The sequence below is a fragment of the Miniopterus natalensis genome, chromosome 12 (genome assembly GCF_054644295.1).
Source record: "Miniopterus natalensis isolate mMinNat1 chromosome 12, mMinNat1.hap1, whole genome shotgun sequence".
In the NCBI taxonomy this organism is placed as follows: Eukaryota; Metazoa; Chordata; class Mammalia; order Chiroptera; family Miniopteridae; genus Miniopterus; species Miniopterus natalensis.
In genome coordinates this window covers 4,623,397-4,632,867 of record NC_142092.1, presented here as the reverse complement: position 1 = coordinate 4,632,867, position 9,471 = coordinate 4,623,397, and the positions used below count along the sequence as shown (strand labels likewise).

The following is a 9,471-nucleotide window of genomic DNA, read 5'->3' as shown; positions in this document are numbered from 1 at the left end:
GGGGAGAGTCAGAAGGCCCTAAATAGAGGACAGGAGTCACAGTCTGGGCCACCGCTTGCTAAGGTGTCAGCATAGAGCAGTTTGCCATGGACCAAAGGCAACAGTTCTCCTCCCAATGCTGGTCCCATGCCACCCTCTTCTCTGTTCACACTGCCACCAAGTTCACTGTCACTCCTCCAGTCCCTCTGGCCCTGGACTTCCCACAGCACCAGGCCTTCCTCTCCATCCTGCAAGGTTAGGTGGGAATGGCCCCCACAAGCCTCAGGGTCAGAGGTAAGGGCCGGAACAAGCCGCCACAAGCCATTCCTGGTATATTTCAACCAGCTGATGCGAGACAGGCACAGTCCTGGCTAACCCGCTAACTGGCGTAGGAGGCAGGCCCAGCAGTGGGGCCTGCCCATCAGTGCAGGCCCAGGGCTGGCCCCCAAAGGTCTCCAGGCCCTACTCTGCCCCACATGTTTTTTTTGTCCTTGTCTGCTGTGTGTACACAGACCCAAACTAAGTATGTATATGTCACAAGTATCAGTGTGAGTGTGTGCCTGTGCCTGTGTGCGGGGAGGTGGCAAATCTGACCCCAGGCGACCTGGTTCTGAAATCCAGGTGGGAACCATTCCATTCTACTGCTCAGCCCAAAATGGGAAAGGTAAAGCAGGTGGGATTATGGATATTTTTTACTTTCTTTTTTGTATTTTTTAAGTATTTTTATATTTAAAGTTATTACTTTAAAAAAATGCAAGAAGCATCACCTTTTACTTGGGGTAAGAAGCTGCTGTGGGTCCCCTCCTCCCAAGGCAATGGCCGTGGGCTTGATGAGGAGACACTGTGTACCCACGGGAGCTACGCAATCAGGTGCATTTCACAGCACTGACAATGCACCTGGAGACACCAATGAAATCCAGTCTACAGCTGTCAGCAGCAGTCTTGAAAACTGGAAGAACTACCTCAGCCCACACCCTGACCGTACAGCCTGTAATTAATGAGGGAAAGAGAGTCTGTCTGTTTCCACGACCTCAACTTTCCACCTGGAGCATAAAGTCTTAAGATGTCATTTGCCTTCTCCTCCCACTGCCTTTTCTCAATCTTTCAGGATTTTTAACTTTATTTTCAGCGCTGCCACCAAAATGAGAATGCATATATATTCTGCATAATTCATCAGCTACACCACGAAAATGCAAGTGCTTACCCTGGTATCACCCGCAAACATGAGTATGTGCATTCAGCAACTGCTTTGCCTCTCGCCCCAGGCCACCCATGAGTGTCTGAAGTTGAATCCAGAGCATCCTCATGTCCATCCTCCCAGTCTCAAATTTTACGTTTACTTAATTAATTAGAGAAGTCTGAGCTCTTCGCCTTGGGCTGAATGAACACGGACTGCTCTTCTAGGGAGCCTGGCTTCCTCACTGGACTCATGGACTCAGGAAGGAGCTGCCTCTACTCAGGGCAGTGCTGGAGAAGGGTGTGATATATGACACATCTTCAGGCAATAAACCAAACTATCCTTCTCAGAAAATGGGGACATGCAGGAGAGGGAACAAAGAAAACAAGCTCCATCCCACATGGGGAGCCCTGGGGGCTGCATGACTTCTGAACTTCTGAGGATTGAAATGTCCATAGGTCAGTGGTCTTACGACATCAGCTGTACCCCAGTTGTTCTGGGACCATTGATTTCTCTGGGTAACCCCTACATCCAATCCAGGTAGACTAGGGACACAGCGTGAGGGGTTCCCCTGCAGCTGTGCAATAAGCCCCTGCCTCAGCTCAAGGCAAAACCAAGGGCAAGATCCCCCATTCAGAGAGATTCCAAGATGGTGGCAGACTGACACTCTCCCAGGACCAAGCTAGAATTACACCTAAAAATATAGAAAAACCACCCTGAAAAATCAACTGCAACTGAAGACGAGCTGGGGAGCACCCTCATAACCAAGGACCTAAAGTGGAGACCACATAGAGACTGGTAGGAAGTGTGGATGCCAGAGGGCTGGCTGGGCTCCCACAGGCAGCAGCTGAAGGTCTGGAGGGAGATCTCAGCTGTGGGGGGTTCACACTGAGGACTCTGGGGCCTAAACCCCAGCCTAGGCTTCCCAGCCCAGAGCACCAGAACTGAGAAAGGTGCCCACATAGCACCTGGCTGTGAAAAGCAGCCAGGTTTTTGTCTGTCTCTGGAGAGACAGCTGGAAATGCAGGCCCCCTCTTAAAGAGTCAACACACAATGTTTCATGTGTAGCCACTCACCTTGGGCTCCAGCAGAGAAAGGTCAGAGTGGACTAGAGCTGTGTGAGGAGAATCTAAGGTTGTGGGCTCTGGAGATAGAGCTCAGAGGGCACCCATCTGGCTTCCCATGCTGAGTCATTCCCCCAGACTGCAGAAGACATCTTTCTTAGGTAGACACTTACCATCCAAGCAGCTTTTGCCTGGGGGAGTGGGAAGCACTTACCCCACCCTACTGGAAAACCTCTTGGCCCAAACTGTGAAGTTTCTACTAACTGAGGTTCATTAAGAGACTGAGTAACAATCAGCCTCTGGGTGCTTTGAGACTTTGCCTGACTTGCTTCTGGACCCAGGGATTGAAAAAGCAGACCTTGGTGCACATCTTGGTCCTGTTCAAACACACCCAGCCCCAACAGAGAAAACCACAAGCTGTGGAGTATGGAAAGCTTCAAACAAGGTATTCAAGGCTAGTCACAAACAGGGTCTGACATTGGCCTGCACCAGAGACCCAAAGACTGGAAGTCCTAGCAGATCTACATAATACATAGAAACAAATCCAAACAGGCAGCCAAAATGGGGAGACAAAAAACAATCCCCAAGTGAAAGGACAAAAGAATTCTCCAGAAGAAGAGCTAAATGAAACGGAGATAAGCAATCTATCAGATATAGAGTTCAGAATAATGACCATAAAGATGTTTAACAGTGTGAGAAAAGAAATGGAAATTATGAAGGAAATTAAGAATGACATAGTAGAAATAAAATAAAATAAAATAAATATTTGAAGGGATAAATAGCAGATCTGTGGAAGCTGAGGTTTGGATAAGCAAGTTAGAAGACAGGGTAGAAAGAATCACTCAATCAGAGAACCAAAAAGAAAAAACAATTAAAAAAACAAGAGGACAGTCTAAGGGAGCTCTGGGAAAGTATGAAGAATAACAATATTTGCATCATAGGAATGCCAGAAGATGTAGAAATTAAGCAAGGGTTAGAGAACCTGTTTGAAGAAATAATGGCAGAAAACATCCCTAACCTCGTCAAGGAAAAAGTCACACAAGTTAAAGAGGCACAAAGTCTCAAGCAAGAAGAATCCAAAGAGGCCCACACGTTGACACATCATAATTAAAATGCCAAAAATTCAAGACAAAGAGAGAATCTTTTTTTTTTTTTTTTCAAAGAGAGAATCTTAAAGGCAGCAAGAGAAAAGCAATCTGTTACCTACAAAGGAGCTCCCATTAGGCTGTCAGCTGACTTTTCATTAGAAACTATGCAGGTCAGAAGGGAATGACATGAAGTATTCAAGGTAATGGAAAACAAGGATCTGAAACCAAAACTATTCTCTCCAGCAAGGCTATTATTCAAAATAGATGGTGAAATAAAGAGATTCCCAGACAAAAAAAGGTGCCCAGCCAGGCGTGGCTCAGCGGTTGAGCATCGACCTAGGATCCAGGATATCTGGGTTCGATTCCCAATCAGGGCACATGCCCGGGTTGCGGGCTCAATCAATGACTCTCTCATCATTGATGTTTCTGTCTCTCTCTCTCCCTTGCCTTTCCTCTCTGTGAAGTCAATAAAGATATATTTTTAAAAAGAAAATTTTTTTTTAATTTACGTATTTCTTTAATGTCTGCAAAGCATGAGTGTCCCCCCAAAAATCACTTTTCCCCTCAGACACACGGGTCTCTGTTGCTGAGGGTTGGGACTGACTTTATTAGCAGCCTTGCACTGCTCACAGAGAAGCCAAACTTTTAGTGATCGAGTTCTGCCAATGAAGTGAGAAATTAAAAGACAGATCAGTCGAGAAGACCAGCTACGGTCAGCGTCCACCTCTGGCAGAAGCACAAGGTCGAGCCCAAGGCCAGGACTTGGTTCACGAAGGATCTTTTTTCTATTTTTAAATGACTTTTTAATTATCTTTGTAAATTTTATGTTTCGATGACAGTTTGCAGTGACCACTTTTTGTGTCAATTCCAGTGAACAACACAGAGGACAGATACTCACCCAGGTTCGGATGCCCCTGATCACGCAGTGCCCACCGCACACAGGCAGTTACCGCAGCATCGTCCACTATGCCCTGTGCTTTTCCTTACACCCACGTGAGCGATCTCTTCATGAAAGGTCCCGCCAGCCTGAAGTGACACATCCATTCAAGGCAGCAGACCCCGGAGATGGGAGCCCTAAGGAACCAGGGGCCAGAAGGTACACCTCGCACAGGACAAGCAGCCAGACCCATTTTCTGTCCCGCTGTGTCCCCAGAGACTGACCGAGTGGGGCTCCAGTGCCCTCTGCCCTGGCTGGTCAGCTCAGTGAGCGACATCAGCACGGGTGGAGGGAACAGCCCCCATTCGGAGGAACCGGGCCTCTAGGACCTAGGCGAGGGGGGTTTAGCCTCCTGCTCCCGCAAGCGTGGTGCGTGGTCCGCTGCTGAGATCACCTTCAGGGCAGCAGGCTCTTCCCCGTGTGGGGAGTCTCTGCCCCATGACCACCTTCCTTCCCCCCTGCCCCGCCACCCACCCCCTCCCCAGCCCCTTCCAAGGCAGCTTGGGGCCAGTGACTGGTCAGTGCTGAACTAAAGGCTCACCCTGCCCAGACTCACAGACCCTCTGAAGGGCCACCTGGCTGCACAGCACCCTGAGGGGCCGCTGAGGCCACTGTCATGCTGCGTCACTGCTCAGTGCGCCCTCCTCCCTGCTCGCCCTCCTCGCTACCCCCTCTCTACCCCACCCCTGTCCCTCCTCCTTCCTTCATCCCTCCCATCCCCTCCTTTCCTCTTCACCTGCCCCCCCGCCCCCACCCCCGTCACCTCTCCTACCCTCCTTTTGCCTTTCTTCCCCCCTCAGGGCGCGGCCCCCAGTCCCACCCGCATGTGAGGCAGTCCCTGCTCATGGGTGCGGGGTCTCTCCGGCCATGAGGTCATGTTATTATCAACTCTTTTAAAAATATAATAGTAAAGAGGCTAAGAATCAGGAGGCAAGAAACTGACGGAGCCCTGAATTGGCAAATGACAGAGCCAGGTTCACTCCATCAGCCTCGTTCCAAAGCCCACGTTACAACGCTGTTTATTTTATTGTGAAGACAGTGGCTCCTGTTGGCCTGCCAGCTGGGCGAAGTTCATTTCTGAAAGTGAGACGGATGGAAAAGTAATCTTGAAGTCTTCCAGGCGTGGGAGAGCCGCCCTTCCACGCGCGGAGGGGGCAGTCAGCGACGGCCCACAGAGGGCCGGGAGGCGCGGCGGCCCGCAAGGTCAGGAGGAGGGAGGCAAAGCCGGGGCGCCCCGTCCGAGCCCCGCTGCGTTCCCAGGGCAGCACCCACCCGAGCCCTGGGCTCCGCCCTCAGAGTGGACCACCCTCCAGGAAAGGTGGACATTGAGGCTTCTCCCCAGACCTCCCACCATGGGCTCCCACGGGAGAGCAACAGCGGAAAATGCAGCACCAGCCACACTCCCCGAGGGCGAGGAGCGGCCACCACACAGGTGCTGGGGCAGCCAGGAGAGGGGACACTCCGCAGACGGCTCCCACCCTCGCCTCCTACATGCCCTGTGCACACCCAGGGCACACCACACACCACAGCGCACACACACACACACACCCCACACACACACAGCACACACACACCCCCACACACACACACACACACCCCACACACACAGCACACACACACCCCCCCCACACACAGCACACACACACAGACACCCCCCCCACACACAGCACACACACACACACACCCCCCACACACACACAGCACACACACACACAGCACACACACCCCCACACACACACACACCCCCCACACACACACAGCACACACACACACACACCCCCCCCACACACACACAGCACACACACACACAGCACACACACCCCCACACACACAGCACACACACACACACCACACACACACACACACACACACAGCACACAGCACACACACACACACACACACCCCACACACACACAGCACACACACACACACAGCACACACACACACACCCCACACACACACACGCACACACACACACCACACACACCCCCACACACACAGCACACACACACACACCACACACACACCACACACACACACACACACACAGCACACACACACAGACACCCCCCACACACACAGCACACACACACACACACCCCCCACACACACAGCACACACACACACACACCCCCACACACACAGCACACACACACACACACACCCCCACACACACAGCACACACACACACACAGCACACACACACACCACACACACACAGACACCCCCCACACACACAGCACACACACACACCCCCCCACACACACAGCACACACACACACACACACACAGCACACACACACAGACACCCCCCACACACACAGCACACACACACACACACACACACAGCACACACACACACACAGCACACACACACACCACACACACCCCCACACACAGCGCACCACAGCATATACACACACATACACCGCAAGACAACACAACACATACCACACAACATATACACAGAGAAATACAACACACAAAAACCTATGAAACAAAACCCACACACCACCATACACCAGAACACACACATCCCACAACACCCCACAAAAACCATCCTCACAATACACACCCCACAACACACACAAATACATGGACACAGCACACACGACGCACCGTAACGCACGGAGAGCATGCAGTGGGGAGTGAGGGGCACGCGCCCCGGCGGCAGGCCTGGGAAGCCCCTGGTCGAGGGGAAGCGCCCTCCAGGGCAGACGGCGCCAGGGCTCACCGCTGGGCTCTGCGCCCGGAAGGACAGCTGGCCGGGGACGGCCCTAAACTCGCTCGGCCGCGTCCCAGTCAGGGGCTCCCCGAGGAGAAGATAAAACGAAGGACAACAGAGCCGCCACGCGTGGCTTTGGAGCGGGCAACACCGAAGAAGCTGCCTTGGGCGCGGAGGCCCCGGGGACACGCTCCTGAGGGCGTCCTGTGCCCACGCTGATGGCAGGAGAGCTGGCGCCCGCCCGCAGCCTGGGCACCGCCCAGAGCTGCCTTCCTGGACCCAGGCTGGACTGGGCCTGGGGCTGCCTTGCCGAGCCTGCTGTGCCAGCCCTACCCTGCTGCCCGCGGGGAGATGGTGGGCCTCGCGGCCTCCCGGCCGTGCTGTGCAGCCTGGAGGAACAGAGACAGCGGCACTGCCTGGCACACGACGACGGCATCAGATGCCCGCCGTCCCCCTGACACGGTCACCATCCCCACTGGACAGGCGGCAGGCACCACAAGGAAGGGGACCACCGCCACCCCACGAGCACACCTGGGGCCCGGTTTCTCTCCGCCGGGGGTGTTAGGCAGAGCTGTGTGCTGCGTGGGCTTTTCCAGATCGAGCGGGGCAGCCTGCTCTGGGTGGTGGGTGAATCCAGCGGTCACGGGCTCTCCGTTGGGACTGGCCCAAGGAGGCCAAGCGGTGGACAGCGAGTGCCCAGCGATGCCGTGCTGTGGCCACCTTCACACCACGGACTCCTGCAGGAAACCCCACATCCACTTCTGGGGCCTGGAGGGGCGGCCTGAGCGAGCGGCAGGGCCTCTGAGAAACACGAGAAACCAAAGTGTGTGCTGCGTGCGACCTTTTGGGAGGGTGGTGATGTGGGCACCGGGGACTCAGGAGGGAAACTCTGTGTCTGGGGCAAAGGTGGAAACCACATCGCACGGGTGGAGCCTAGCGCCCACGATGGCAGCGTGCTTGGGCTCTGGGCCCTGCTGGACGGGACACTGGTGTCCGGAGGTGGTCGCGATCAGTGCGTGGTCTTCTGGGGTCCTGACTACAGCAAGCTGCCGGAGGTGGAGCCTCCCAAGGACTTTGGCCCTGTGTGCAGTGGCCGAGGGCCGGGGAGACCCGCTGTATGTGAGGCCCAGCCGTAACCGCATCCTGCACAGCTCTCCACACGGCTTCTTGCTGCTCATTCAGGGCCACATGGAAGAGGTGTGGGGCCGGCCACAGCCAGCAGGGCAGTTTGTGACCTGAGAGCTAGATAAACAGGTGTGTCTGTGGGGCGTGGAATCCCACCAGCCGCTGTGTAGCAGGATCGTCAAGGGCCCGGCCCACTCCGCTGGCTTCCACCCCCGTGGCTCTGTCCTGGCTGTGGGCACAGTGACTGGCAGATGGCTGCTGTGGGACACGGAGACCCATGACCTGGTGGCTATCCATGCAGATGGCAATGAACAGATCTCAGTGGTCAGCTTCTCCCCAGATAGGGCGTACCTGGCGGTGGGCTCCAATGACAAGTTGGTGCACATGTGGACCAAGGCGGCTGCAAAGTCAGCTGCCTGGACAAGCGCTCGGGCCGTTCCAGTTTTGTGACCCACCTGGATTGGGCCCGGGACATTAGCTGCTTTGTCACCAACTCCAGGGACTATGAGATTCTGTACTGGGACCCAGCCACCTGTAAGCAGATCACCAGTGCAGATGCTGTGAGGAGCATGGGCTGGGCCACAGCTACTTGTGTCCTGGGATTCGGGGTGTTTGGGGTCTGGTCCGGGGGAGCGGATGGTGCTGACGTCAACGCCGGGCCTGCTCCCTGAGGGGAGGGTGCTGGCTTCAGATGATGACTGGCCCAGCCCACCCTGTCGTCCGCCCCCACCCTCAGCCACAGATGCAGGGGACACGGCAGCCGTGTGACGAACATGGACTTCCTGGGATACAGCATGGCCTTGGCGACGGGGCAAGGACACCAGCTTACTGCAGCCGTGGGAGGTCTTGGGGACCAGGGGGCCCCAGAGGCATGGGGCCAGGGTGGCGTGAGGTGGCAGGGCTGGAATTCCTGTCCCCGGGGTGTGCATCGCCGAGCAGAGTGACCTACGCCCAGAGTGTGTCCGCAGCGGACAGGGTGCGGCCGGGAGGGTGGCTGGCGGACGGAAGCCTCTCTGTCGGGGTGGGAAGAGGCCTCACGTTGTGTTGGAGGAGCCATTAGGGTGTTTGGTTTGGGATGTTTTTTAAGTTTATGCTTTTATATCGTCCAGAAATAAAGACGTGCACTGAGGTGGGGAAAAGGAAAGAAAACGACCGGCCCAGGGACTAGAGCCAGCAAACACCTCCTCCTAAGGGCCCCCCTCTCTGCCCCTATCTCTGGGGCTGTTTTGTGCTTACTGAGGTGACACTGGTTCACGGCATTGCATAAGCTGGGGTGTGCGGCTTCCCCATTTGACATCTGTGTACACTACCCCATGCTCCCCGCCCAAGTCCGGCTCCACGCCGCCCCTCCTCCCTCCATGCCCCCTCTGGTAAAG

The 9,471-nt window shown here is 55.1% G+C and overlaps 1 pseudogene; it reads left to right on the top strand.

The window, feature by feature from the left end:
• The first annotated feature begins 7,188 nt into the window (after positions 1–7,188).
• LOC107529158 (echinoderm microtubule-associated protein-like 2 pseudogene) lies at positions 7,189–8,986 on the top strand (annotated as a pseudogene).
• Positions 8,987–9,471: the final 485 nt, after the last annotated feature.